Below are 13,745 nucleotides of genomic sequence, written 5' to 3' on the forward strand. Positions count from 1 at the left end.
AGGGGTCTGGCGAGACTGGTCACCGGGATGTTGAACCTGTTGACGAGAGAGGCCAAGATAAAATTTCCTGCAGATCCAGAGTCCAAGAAGGCCACAGCAGAGAAGGAGAAGGCAGAGGCAGACATCCGCACAGGCACAGTAAGACGTGGAGAAGCAGAGTAGACATCAAGGACTGTCTCACCTTTGTGCGGAGTCAGCGGACGTCTTTCCAGGCGGGGAGGACGGATAGGACAATCCTTCAGGAAGTGTTCGGTACTAGCACAGTACAGGCAGAGATTCTCCATGCGGCGTCGTGTCCTCTCTTGGGGTGTCAGGCGAGACCGGTCGACCTGCATAGCCTCCACGGCGGGAGGCACAGGAACAGGTTGCAGGGGACCAGAGGAGAGAGGAGCCGGGGAGAAGAAACGCCTCGTGCGAACAGAGTCCATATCCTGGCGGAGCTCCTGACGCCGTTCGGAAAAACGCATGTCAATGCGAGTGGCAAGATGGATGAGTTCATGTAGGTTAGCAGGGATTTCTCGTGCGGCCAGAACATCTTTAATGTTGCTGGATAGGCCTTTTTTAAAGGTCGCGCAGAGTGCCTCATTATTCCAGGATAATTCTGAAGCAAGGGTACGGAACTGTACGGCATACTCGCCAACGGAAGAATTACCCTGGACCAGGTTCAACAGGGCAGTCTCAGCAGAAGAGGCTCGGGCAGGTTCCTCAAAGACACTTCGAATTTCCGAGAAGAAGGAGTGTACAGAGGCAGTGACGGGGTCATTGCGGTCCCAGAGCGGTGTGGCCCAAGCCAGGGCTTTTCCAGACAGCAGGCTGACTACGAAAGCCACCTTAGACCTTTCAGTGGGGAACTGGTCCGACATCATCTCCAAGTGTAATGAACATTGGGAAAGAAAGCCACGGCAAAACTTAGAGTCCCCATCAAATTTATCCGGCAAGGATAGTCGTATTCCAGAAGCGGCCACTCGCTGCGGAGGAGGTACAGGAGCTGGCGGAGGAGATGATTGCTGGAGCTGTGGTAGTAACTGTTGTAGCATAACAGTCAGTTGAGACAGCTGTTGGCCTTGTTGCGCAATCTGTTGTGACTGCTGGGCGACCACCGTGGTGAGGTCAGCGACAACTGGCAGAGGAACTTCAGCGGGATCCATGGCCGGATCTACTGTCACGATGCCGGCTGGCAGGTGGTGGATCCTCTGTGCCAGAGAGGGATTGGCGTGGACCGTGCTAGAGGATCGGTTCTAAGTCACTACTGGTTTTCACCAGAGCCCGCCGCAAAGCGGGATGGTCTTGCTGCGGCGGTAGTGACCAGGTCGTATCCCCTAGCAACGGCTCAACCTCTCTGGCTGCTGAAGATAGGCGCGGTACAAGGGAGTAGACAGAAGCAAGGTCGGACGTAGCAGAAGGTCGGGGCAGGCAGCAAGGATCGTAGTCAGGGGCAACGGCAGAAGGTCTGGAATCACAGGCAAGGAACACACAAGGAACGCTTTCACTGGCACTAGGGCAACAAGATCCGGCGAGGGAGTGAAGGGGAAGTGAGGTGATATAGGGAAGTGCACAGGTGTAAACACTAATTGGAACCACTGCACCAATCAGCGGTGCAGTGGCCCTTTAAATCGCAAAGACCCGGCGCGCGCGCGCCCTAGGGAGCGGGGCCGCGCGCGCCGGGACAGAACTGACGGGGAGCGAGTCAGGTACGGGAGCCGGGGTGCGCATCGCGAGCGGGCGCTACCCGCATCGCGAATCGCATCCCGGCCGGAGGTGGTAACGCAGCGCCCCGGGTCCGTGGAACCGACCGGGGCGCTGCAGTGAGGGAAGTGTAGCGAGCGCTCCGGGGAGGAGCGGGGACCCGGAGCGCTCGGCGTAACAGCTGTGATGTCACTCAATACCACTGACATCACTAGGTGTAAACAACATCTCTCCTTTGCTGTGTATGTGACTATGGAGCTGTTTGGTGATGTCGTCTATTATGGCCTTCATAGAAGCAACAGGAGATTGTTGCATCCATCTAGAACCCTCAGAACTACAGTGCTATGATGTCACTCACTTCCACAGGCCTTGCAGAGTGTAAACAACAACAACCCAGCTTTGTTGTGTATGTAACCATAGGGATTTGTGATGTCACCTAGAACCTTCACAGCAGCGACAGCTTTATGAGGAGCATCAGCACTGCTCTGCCTGAGCAGAACCATCACCGCCATAGGTTGTCAAATAACCCGGGTTTAACCCACACAGGTAAGTCCAATGGGGTGCAGGCATGTCCTCTATGCTTACAGCTTCCCGTGGGTGTTGGTTTGATACCGTTTGGGGACAGCCAAGGAGGCATCTGCAGGCAACAAAGGGAGGTGTGTGCTTGTGTGTGTGTTTCCTATGCAGATCCTAAGCCCAGTGTCACATGCAAGTAGGAGGAGTAAGAAGGGTTCCTGGCAAATCCGGGTTATGGATTGCATTTAAAAAGGCCCCGTGGGAGTGCAATGGGCCCCTGTCTTGCTGCTTAGCAATAATGGTATGGGTTTAGGTTCTGCTGTGTGTACTGGTGGTTGACTGCCCCCCAGCCCAGAGTGTGCATGGAAAATTGTCTGGCAGCCTCCCTGACAGCAAGCAGTGATAGTGCCCATGAAGGGGACCTTGTTGGGCCCGCCCCTTTCACGGTTATCGCTTCTCGGCCTTTTGGCTAAGATCAAGTGTAGTATCTGTTCTTATCAGTTTTCATGCTGGTGGGGATGGGTGCTGCATGGAGGATGCAGGTGTACCAGGGCTTTCCGGGGCTGGTTCTGAGGAATCAGCTCGACGGCTGCCCCGATGTGACCTGTTCCCTCCGGGTCTCGCCATGAGGCTGAGAGGGTCTAGAGCCGAGGTACTTTTGTGCCTCGGGGAGTGGTGACCCCGAGGTGCCGAAACTCACTGGGAGAATAGGCTCACTGAGTTGAAGCACGGGCACCATAATCTCTTCACCTTGTGGCACTCACCTCTTGATTCCCGGCCTTCTGGCTAGGATCAGAGAAATTTTTATAGATCCGGCCGGATGTCCGGGCAGTATATCTGCACACATTCACTTATTTATTTATTTTTTGTCTCACTGTGTCACTTTTTGCGTGTTGTGTGTTCACAGGATTTGTCAGGATGCGGTAGCCCTTCTGGGTGTCCCTCCTGGCGGTCTAGGGGAGGTGTGTGTGGCCATTAGGTTCCGCACCTCCCTGCAAACACCCCGGGTACTCCTGCTTCGCAGGGTACCTACCGTAATCGGCTCTGCGGGCAGATACCTTGGCTAACGCCAAGGGGGATGCCGGGAGCATTTGTGGTCTCCTAGTAGCTTCGGCGAAAAGGGACATCGAACCTGGAACCTCGCAGGTACCTCTTGGTCCGGAGGCGAAGGGTAAGGTTTGTTGGGGGGCCTCTCTCCTATCGGAGAAGGGCTTGCGATAGACCGCATCCTTTGTGCACGTTTTTTTAGTGTAACACGTTTGCACTTTTTCTTGCACTTTGGGTGAATCGAAAGCACGTTCCTCGGCTTTAGATAAAAAAAAAAAAAAAAAATCTGTTCTTATCAGTTTAATATCTGATACGTCCCCTATCTGGGGACCATATATTAAATGGATTTTTGAGAACGGGGGCCGATTTCGAAGCTTGCTTCCGTCGCCCTATGCATTGACCCGATATGGCAGTATCTTCGGGTACAGTGCACCACCCCCTTACAGGGTTAAAAAGAAAGATTCCTACTTTCATTGCTACCTGCTTGCTGGCTAGCCAGCTAGCCAGCCCTGTGGGCCTTGCTGCTGCTGCTGCTGCAGCCAAAAAACAAAAGGTGGTGCTGCTGCTGCTTCTGCTTCTGCTTGTGTCTGGCCGCTGTTGGAGCGTCCAGGCACAGGACTTCTGCTGCTGCTGACTAAATGGCCTCCTTAATTGGATCATTTGAGTAGCCAGCACACCTGTGCAGGTAGGGCATGACATGATAGGCAGCTGCCTTGATAGCGGGTGGGTGCTGAATGTTCCTAATTGACAAAATAAGATTAATGCTTATGAAGAAATATAAAATCTCATCCCTTCCCCAATATCGCGCCACACCCCTACCCCTTAATTCCCTGGTTGAACTTGATGGACATATGTCTTTTTTCGACCGTACTAACTATGTAACTATGTAACATAACATGGGGGGGGGGGGTCTCCTGGCTGTTCACACAGGTGTGTCATTGCTGTACATTGACCATGCATTGCTTCTGTGGTATTGCAAAGGCAAAGACAAATGCTTCCAGCCATCCATTGCACTAATGGATTGGTCATCAGCTGGCTGTCTATGTCCCGCATCAATATAGACCAAAGTACAGAGGGTTAGGCTATGCTATTGTGCACCTACCTGATGCATCAGAAGGTGCGAGGCCCTTGCTAAATTCTGTGCACAGACTTTGAGATCTATGCTTTAGACTGTATCTAAACCTGCTCCAACATGGACTGACATTCTGGCCTACTTTCAGCCGATGCGACTTGTCTGTCGGTGAACAGTCGCTTTTTATGTATTCAGCACCTATGTATAATGTTGTAAAAATGCTCTAGAAGCTAAAGTCGCAGAAATGTCACACATATTTGGCCTGCAACTTTCTGTGCGACAAATTCAGACAGGAAAAATCAGTATAAATCCTTAGAAAATTATCCCCCAGTGTCTCCATCTGCTGGCGGTATTGAATAAGCATTGCTGCACTGATGGGGTATGCATTAGACGAAAAAAAAGAAGAAAAAGAAGAATAATACGCCCAGAAAAGAGGCGAAAAGGAGAAAAACGTAAAAAAAACGTGAAAAAAAAGTAAGAGGAAGAGAAGGGAAAAAAAGGTGGAAATGGGTTTAAAAGTGATTTCGGCGGAGAAATATATATATATATATATATATATATATATATATACGCGCACACACACACATATATATAAACGTATTCTCCGTTGAGATATTGCAGCCGCTGCTGTGTCCAGGCCCAGGAGCCTTAGCACTGTGCTGTGATGTCACTCAATACCACTGACATCACTAGGTGTAAACAACATCTCTCCTTTGCTGTGTATGTGACTATGGAGCTGTTTGGTGATGTCGTCTATTATGGCCTTCATAGAAGCAACAGGAGATTGTTGCATCCATCTAGAACCCTCAGAACTACAGTGCTATGATGTCACTCACTTCCACAGGCCTTGCAGAGTGTAAACAACAACAACCCAGCTTTGTTGTGTATGTAACCATAGGGATTTGTGATGTCACCTAGAACCTTCACAGCAGCGACAGCTTTATGAGGAGCATCAGCACTGCTCTGCCTGAGCAGAACCATCACCGCCATAGGTTGTCAAATAACCCGGGTTTAACCCACACAGGTAAGTCCAATGGGGTGCAGGCATGTCCTCTATGCTTACAGCTTCCCGTGGGTGTTGGTTTGATACCGTTTGGGGACAGCCAAGGAGGCATCTGCAGGCAACAAAGGTAGGTGTGTGCTTGTGTGTGTGTTTCCTATGCAGATCCTAAGCCCAGTGTCACATGCAAGTAGGAGGAGTAAGAAGGGTTCCTGGCAAATCCGGGTTATGGATTGCATTTAAAAAGGCCCCGTGGGAGTGCAATGGGCCCCTGTCTTGCTGCTTAGCAATAATGGTATGGGTTTAGGTTCTGCTGTGTGTACTGGTGGTTGACTGCCCCCCAGCCCAGAGTGTGCATGGAAAATTGTCTGGCAGCCTCCCTGACAGCAAGCAGTGATAGTGCCCATGAAGGGGACCTTGTTGGGCCCGCCCCTTTCACGGTTATCGCTTCTCGGCCTTTTGGCTAAGATCAAGTGTAGTATCTGTTCTTATCAGTTTAATATCTGATACGTCCCCTATCTGGGGACCATATATTAAATGGATTTTTGAGAACGGGGGCCGATTTCGAAGCTTGCTTCCGTCGCCCTATGCATTGACCCGATATGGCAGTATCTTCGGGTACAGTGCACCACCCCCTTACAGGGTTAAAAAGAAAGATTCCTACTTTCATTGCTACCTGCTTGCTGGCTAGCCAGCTAGCCAGCCCTGTGGGCCTTGCTGCTGCTGCTGCTGCAGCCAAAAAACAAAAGGTGGTGCTGCTGCTGCTTCTGCTTCTGCTTGTGTCTGGCCACTGTTGGAGCGTCCAGGCACAGGACTTCTGCTGCTGCTGACTAAATGGCCTCCTTAATTGGATCATTTGAGTAGCCAGCACACCTGTGCAGGGAGGGCATGACATGATAGGCAGCTGCCTTGATAGCGGGTGGGTGCTGAATGTTCCTAATTGACAAAATAAGATTAATGCTTATGAAGAAATATAAAATCTCATCCCTTCCCCAATATCGCGCCACACCCCTACCCCTTAATTCCCTGGTTGAACTTGATGGACATATGTCTTTTTTCGACCGTACTAACTATGTAACTATGTAACATAACATGGGGGGGGGGGGTCTCCTGGCTGTTCACACAGGTGTGTCATTGCTGTACATTGACCATGCATTGCTTCTGTGGTATTGCAAAGGCAAAGACAAATGCTTCCAGCCATCCATTGCACTAATGGATTGGTCATCAGCTGGCTGTCTATGTCCCGCATCAATATAGACCAAAGTACAGAGGGTTAGGCTATGCTATTGTGCACCTACCTGATGCATCAGAAGGTGCGAGGCCCTTGCTAAATTCTGTGCACAGACTTTGAGATCTATGCTTTAGACTGTATCTAAACCTGCTCCAACATGGACTGACATTCTGGCCTACTTTCAGCCGATGCGACTTGTCTGTCGCTGAACAGTCGCTTTTTATGTATTCAGCACCTATGTATAATGTTGTAAAAATGCTCTAGAAGCTAAAGTCGCAGAAATGTCACACATATTTGGCCTGCAACTTTCTGTGCGACAAATTCAGACAGGAAAAATCAGTATAAATCCTTAGAAAATTATCCCCCAGTGTCTCCATCTGCTGGCGGTATTGAATAAGCATTGCTGCACTGATGGGGTATGCATTAGACGAAAAAAAAGAAGAAAAAGAAGAATAATACGCCCAGAAAAGAGGCGAAAAGGAGAAAAACGTAAAAAAACGTGAAAAAAAAGTAAGAGGAAGAGAAGGGAAAAAAAGGTGGAAATGGGTTTAAAAGTGATTTCGGCGGAGAAATATATATATATATATATATATATATATATATATATATATACGCGCACACACACACATATATATAAACGTATTCTCCGTTGAGATATTGCAGCCGCTGCTGTGTCCAGGCCCAGGAGCCTTAGCACTGTGCTGTGATGTCACTCAATACCACTGACATCACTAGGTGAAAACAACATCTCTCCTTTGCTGTGTATGTGACTATGGAGCTGTTTGGTGATGTCGTCTATTATGGCCTTCATAGAAGCAACAGGAGATTGTTGCATCCATCTAGAACCCTCAGAACTACAGTGCTATGATGTCACTCACTTCCACAGGCCTTGCAGAGTGTAAACAACAACAACCCAGCTTTGTTGTGTATGTAACCATAGGGATTTGTGATGTCACCTAGAACCTTCACAGCAGCGACAGCTTTATGAGGAGCATCAGCACTGCTCTGTCTGAGCAGAACCATCACCGCCATAGGTTGTCAAATAACCCGGGTTTAACCCACACAGGTAAGTCCAATGGGGTGCAGGCATGTCCTCTATGCTTACAGCTTCCCGTGGGTGTTGGTTTGATACCGTTTGGGGACAGCCAAGGAGGCATCTGCAGGCAACAAAGGTAGGTGTGTGCTTGTGTGTGTGTTTCCTATGCAGATCCTAAGCCCAGTGTCACATGCAAGTAGGAGGAGTAAGAAGGGTTCCTGGCAAATCCGGGTTATGGATTGCATTTAAAAAGGCCCCGTGGGAGTGCAATGGGCCCCTGTCTTGCTGCTTAGCAATAATGGTATGGGTTTAGGTTCTGCTGTGTGTACTGGTGGTTGACTGCCCCCCAGCCCAGAGTGTGCATGGAAAATTGTCTGGCAGCCTCCCTGACAGCAAGCAGTGATAGTGCCCATGAAGGGGACCTTGTTGGGCCCGCCCCTTTCACGGTTATCGCTTCTCGGCCTTTTGGCTAAGATCAAGTGTAGTATCTGTTCTTATCAGTTTAATATCTGATACGTCCCCTATCTGGGGACCATATATTAAATGGATTTTTGAGAACGGGGGCCGATTTCGAAGCTTGCTTCCGTCGCCCTATGCATTGACCCGATATGGCAGTATCTTCGGGTACAGTGCACCACCCCCTTACAGGGTTAAAAAGAAAGATTCCTACTTTCATTGCTACCTGCTTGCTGGCTAGCCAGCTAGCCAGCCCTGTGGGCCTTGCTGCTGCTGCTGCTGCAGCCAAAAAACAAAAGGTGGTGCTGCTGCTGCTTCTGCTTCTGCTTGTGTCTGGCCGCTGTTGGAGCGTCCAGGCACAGGACTTCTGCTGCTGCTGACTAAATGGCCTCCTTAATTGGATCATTTGAGTAGCCAGCACACCTGTGCAGGTAGGGCATGACATGATAGGCAGCTGCCTTGATAGCGGGTGGGTGCTGAATGTTCCTAATTGACAAAATAAGATTAATGCTTATGAAGAAATATAAAATCTCATCCCTTCCCCAATATCGCGCCACACCCCTACCCCTTAATTCCCTGGTTGAACTTGATGGACATATGTCTTTTTTCGACCGTACTAACTATGTAACTATGTAACATAACATGGGGGGGGGGGGGTCTCCTGGCTGTTCACACAGGTGTGTCATTGCTGTACATTGACCATGCATTGCTTCTGTGGTATTGCAAAGGCAAAGACAAATGCTTCCAGCCATCCATTGCACTAATGGATTGGTCATCAGCTGGCTGTCTATGTCCCGCATCAATATAGACCAAAGTACAGAGGGTTAGGCTATGCTATTGTGCACCTACCTGATGCATCAGAAGGTGCGAGGCCCTTGCTAAATTCTGTGCACAGACTTTGAGATCTATGCTTTAGACTGTATCTAAACCTGCTCCAACATGGACTGACATTCTGGCCTACTTTCAGCCGATGCGACTTGTCTGTCGCTGAACAGTCGCTTTTTATGTATTCAGCACCTATGTATAATGTTGTAAAAATGCTCTAGAAGCTAAAGTCGCAGAAATGTCACACATATTTGGCCTGCAACTTTCTGTGCGACAAATTCAGACAGGAAAAATCAGTATAAATCCTTAGAAAATTATCCCCCAGTGTCTCCATCTGCTGGCGGTATTGAATAAGCATTGCTGCACTGATGGGGTATGCATTAGACGAAAAAAAAGAAGAAAAAGAAGAATAATACGCCCAGAAAAGAGGCGAAAAGGAGAAAAACGTAAAAAAACGTGAAAAAAAAGTAAGAGGAAGAGAAGGGAAAAAAAGGTGGAAATGGGTTTAAAAGTGATTTCGGCGGAGAAATATATATATATATATATATATATATATATATATATATATATACGCGCACACACACACATATATATAAACGTATTCTCCGTTGAGATATTGCAGCCGCTGCTGTGTCCAGGCCCAGGAGCCTTAGCACTGTGCTGTGATGTCACTCAATACCACTGACATCACTAGGTGTAAACAACATCTCTCCTTTGCTGTGTATGTGACTATGGAGCTGTTTGGTGATGTCGTCTATTATGGCCTTCATAGAAGCAACAGGAGATTGTTGCATCCATCTAGAACCCTCAGAACTACAGTGCTATGATGTCACTCACTTCCACAGGCCTTGCAGAGTGTAAACAACAACAACCCAGCTTTGTTGTGTATGTAACCATAGGGATTTGTGATGTCACCTAGAACCTTCACAGCAGCGACAGCTTTATGAGGAGCATCAGCACTGCTCTGCCTGAGCAGAACCATCACCGCCATAGGTTGTCAAATAACCCGGGTTTAACCCACACAGGTAAGTCCAATGGGGTGCAGGCATGTCCTCTATGCTTACAGCTTCCCGTGGGTGTTGGTTTGATACCGTTTGGGGACAGCCAAGGAGGCATCTGCAGGCAACAAAGGTAGGTGTGTGCTTGTGTGTGTGTTTCCTATGCAGATCCTAAGCCCAGTGTCACATGCAAGTAGGAGGAGTAAGAAGGGTTCCTGGCAAATCCGGGTTATGGATTGCATTTAAAAAGGCCCCGTGGGAGTGCAATGGGCCCCTGTCTTGCTGCTTAGCAATAATGGTATGGGTTTAGGTTCTGCTGTGTGTACTGGTGGTTGACTGCCCCCCAGCCCAGAGTGTGCATGGAAAATTGTCTGGCAGCCTCCCTGACAGCAAGCAGTGATAGTGCCCATGAAGGGGACCTTGTTGGGCCCGCCCCTTTCACGGTTATCGCTTCTCGGCCTTTTGGCTAAGATAAAGTGTAGTATCTGTTCTTATCAGTTTAATATCTGATACGTCCCCTATCTGGGGACCATATATTAAATGGATTTTTGAGAACGGGGGCCGATTTCGAAGCTTGCTTCCGTCGCCCTATGCATTGACCCGATATGGCAGTATCTTCGGGTACAGTGCACCACCCCCTTACAGGGTTAAAAAGAAAGATTCCTACTTTCATTGCTACCTGCTTGCTGGCTAGCCAGCTAGCCAGCCCTGTGGGCCTTGCTGCTGCTGCTGCTGCAGCCAAAAAACAAAAGGTGGTGCTGCTGCTGCTTCTGCTTCTGCTTGTGTCTGGCCGCTGTTGGAGCGTCCAGGCACAGGACTTCTGCTGCTGCTGACTAAATGGCCTCCTTAATTGGATCATTTGAGTAGCCAGCACACCTGTGCAGGTAGGGCATGACATGATAGGCAGCTGCCTTGATAGCGGGTGGGTGCTGAATGTTCCTAATTGACAAAATAAGATTAATGCTTATGAAGAAATATAAAATCTCATCCCTTCCCCAATATCGCGCCACACCCCTACCCCTTAATTCCCTGGTTGAACTTGATGGACATATGTCTTTTTTCGACCGTACTAACTATGTAACTATGTAACATAACATGGGGGGGGGGGGGGGGGGTCTCCTGGCTGTTCACACAGGTGTGTCATTGCTGTACATTGACCATGCATTGCTTCTGTGGTATTGCAAAGGCAAAGACAAATGCTTCCAGCCATCCATTGCACTAATGGATTGGTCATCAGCTGGCTGTCTATGTCCCGCATCAATATAGACCAAAGTACAGAGGGTTAGGCTATGCTATTGTGCACCTACCTGATGCATCAGAAGGTGCGAGGCCCTTGCTAAATTCTGTGCACAGACTTTGAGATCTATGCTTTAGACTGTATCTAAACCTGCTCCAACATGGACTGACATTCTGGCCTACTTTCAGCCGATGCGACTTGTCTGTCGCTGAACAGTCGCTTTTTATGTATTCAGCACCTATGTATAATGTTGTAAAAATGCTCTAGAAGCTAAAGTCGCAGAAATGTCACACATATTTGGCCTGCAACTTTCTGTGCGACAAATTCAGACAGGAAAAATCAGTATAAATCCTTAGAAAATTATCCCCCAGTGTCTCCATCTGCTGGCGGTATTGAATAAGCATTGCTGCACTGATGGGGTATGCATTAGACGAAAAAAAAGAAGAAAAAGAAGAATAATACGCCCAGAAAAGAGGCGAAAAGGAGAAAAACGTAAAAAAACGTGAAAAAAAAGTAAGAGGAAGAGAAGGGAAAAAAAGGTGGAAATGGGTTTAAAAGTGATTTCGGCGGAGAAATATATATATATATATATATATATATATATATATATATACGCGCACACACACACATATATATAAACGTATTCTCCGTTGAGATATTGCAGCCGCTGCTGTGTCCAGGCCCAGGAGCCTTAGCACTGTGCTGTGATGTCACTCAATACCACTGACATCACTAGGTGTAAACAACATCTCTCCTTTGCTGTGTATGTGACTATGGAGCTGTTTGGTGATGTCGTCTATTATGGCCTTCATAGAAGCAACAGGAGATTGTTGCATCCATCTAGAACCCTCAGAACTACAGTGCTATGATGTCACTCACTTCCACAGGCCTTGCAGAGTGTAAACAACAACAACCCAGCTTTGTTGTGTATGTAACCATAGGGATTTGTGATGTCACCTAGAACCTTCACAGCAGCGACAGCTTTATGAGGAGCATCAGCACTGCTCTGCCTGAGCAGAACCATCACCGCCATAGGTTGTCAAATAACCCGGGTTTAACCCACACAGGTAAGTCCAATGGGGTGCAGGCATGTCCTCTATGCTTACAGCTTCCCGTGGGTGTTGGTTTGATACCGTTTGGGGACAGCCAAGGAGGCATCTGCAGGCAACAAAGGTAGGTGTGTGCTTGTGTGTGTGTTTCCTATGCAGATCCTAAGCCCAGTGTCACATGCAAGTAGGAGGAGTAAGAAGGGTTCCTGGCAAATCCGGGTTATGGATTGCATTTAAAAAGGCCCCGTGGGAGTGCAATGGGCCCCTGTCTTGCTGCTTAGCAATAATGGTATGGGTTTAGGTTCTGCTGTGTGTACTGGTGGTTGACTGCCCCCCAGCCCAGAGTGTGCATGGAAAATTGTCTGGCAGCCTCCCTGACAGCAAGCAGTGATAGTGCCCATGAAGGGGACCTTGTTGGGCCCGCCCCTTTCACGGTTATCGCTTCTCGGCCTTTTGGCTAAGATCAAGTGTAGTAATACAGGAGATCTGGTCAGAAGGTACTCGGGTACCCCTCTCCTCGGCCTTGTGGGATCGCCCAGGTTTATTGCCTGGGCTTCACCCACTTGTTGCTATTGGGGAGAGGGCTTAGTCCCAGGGTAACGGGTTGCGATCGCCTCTCAAAGCCTTCGGGTGGAGAGAGGTTTGAGCGAATTGGCTGGTTGGTTGGAGCGGAGAGAACCAGACCAAAACACGAATGAACCATGGATGAAGATCTAGATCCTGGTTCGGTACCGGCTTATGCCCGGATTAAACACACTGTGCGGGTCATTCTCACAGGTGATGCGGCGGATGCACGTGGCATGAGGTTCGTGATAGAGGACGTGCTCGACAAGATTCTTAATGTTCGTAAGCGAGAGATTTTGGCCATCCAGGATTACCCTAAGCGGAGGATCTACGACTGCACTTTCATAGGGGAAGGCGTATTCTTAGATGCAGTAATGAAAATTCCAAAGCAAGATGATCCGAGGCTTAAGGGTATCCAAATTGTCGAGCACGTCCTAGATGAAACCAAGTTGATTGTCGTGAAGATGTACTCCCCTTTTGTAAATCAGAGAGAGATCGATGGGTTCCTGGCAGCCTACTTTAAAAAGGTGGAGTTCAGAGGAAAAATCATGAACGACTGTGGTGTCTGGACCTCAAAATGGCGATATCAAGTCACGTGCAACAAAGACCCCACCCTCCCAGGGGGGATACTATTACCGCCTGCTCGTTTTAAATTAAACAATGTGTGTGGCGACCTCTTTTTTGCGGGAATGCCAAACTTCTGCAGAAGGTGCCAACGTTATGGGCACATAAAGGAAAATTGTGAAAGTTCCTGTAAGAAATGTGGAAGCATGCAACATGAAACAGAAAAATGTGATAAGGGTTTGAGATGTAATTTTTGCCGTCACTTTGGTCACGTGTATGCTTTCTGTCCCCACAGACCAAAAAAAACCACAGAACAGCAAGGGCAACCCAAGAGAGACGTCCGGAGACCAGCCTGGGGAAAAGCCAGAGAGGAGGAGCACCCCCCACAAGAAGAGGTAAGCTGTGAGATGGAGACCACGGCCCCCCCAAAAGAACCCCAGGAGAAAGAGGCACAGGTGGAAAGG

At 48.7% G+C, this 13,745-nt stretch overlaps 4 non-coding genes and 2 pseudogenes across 4 annotated transcripts; all 6 read left to right on the forward strand.

Moving 5' to 3' along the window:
- Positions 1 to 2,651: 2,651 nt before the first annotated feature.
- LOC130329537 (U2 spliceosomal RNA) lies at positions 2,652 to 2,811 on the forward strand (annotated as a pseudogene).
- Positions 2,812 to 3,503: 692 nt separating this feature from the next.
- Positions 3,504 to 3,687, forward strand: LOC130329532 (U2 spliceosomal RNA). The gene has a single exon (XR_008873087.1). It is a non-coding gene; the product is annotated as a U2 spliceosomal RNA (small nuclear RNA).
- A 2,077-nt stretch (positions 3,688 to 5,764) lies between these two features.
- Positions 5,765 to 5,955, forward strand: LOC130329566 (U2 spliceosomal RNA). Its single transcript, XR_008873111.1, has one exon. It is a non-coding gene; the product is annotated as a U2 spliceosomal RNA (small nuclear RNA).
- A 2,082-nt stretch (positions 5,956 to 8,037) lies between these two features.
- LOC130329568 (U2 spliceosomal RNA) lies at positions 8,038 to 8,228 on the forward strand. The gene has a single exon (XR_008873113.1). It is a non-coding gene; the product is annotated as a U2 spliceosomal RNA (small nuclear RNA).
- Positions 8,229 to 10,313: 2,085 nt separating this feature from the next.
- On the forward strand, positions 10,314 to 10,504 carry LOC130329522 (U2 spliceosomal RNA). Its single transcript, XR_008873080.1, has one exon. It is a non-coding gene; the product is annotated as a U2 spliceosomal RNA (small nuclear RNA).
- Positions 10,505 to 12,590: 2,086 nt separating this feature from the next.
- On the forward strand, positions 12,591 to 12,723 carry LOC130329541 (U2 spliceosomal RNA; annotated as a pseudogene).
- Positions 12,724 to 13,745: the final 1,022 nt, after the last annotated feature.

Source organism: Hyla sarda, unplaced genomic scaffold, assembly GCF_029499605.1.
Source record: "Hyla sarda isolate aHylSar1 unplaced genomic scaffold, aHylSar1.hap1 scaffold_318, whole genome shotgun sequence".
Taxonomy (NCBI): Eukaryota; Metazoa; Chordata; class Amphibia; order Anura; family Hylidae; genus Hyla; species Hyla sarda.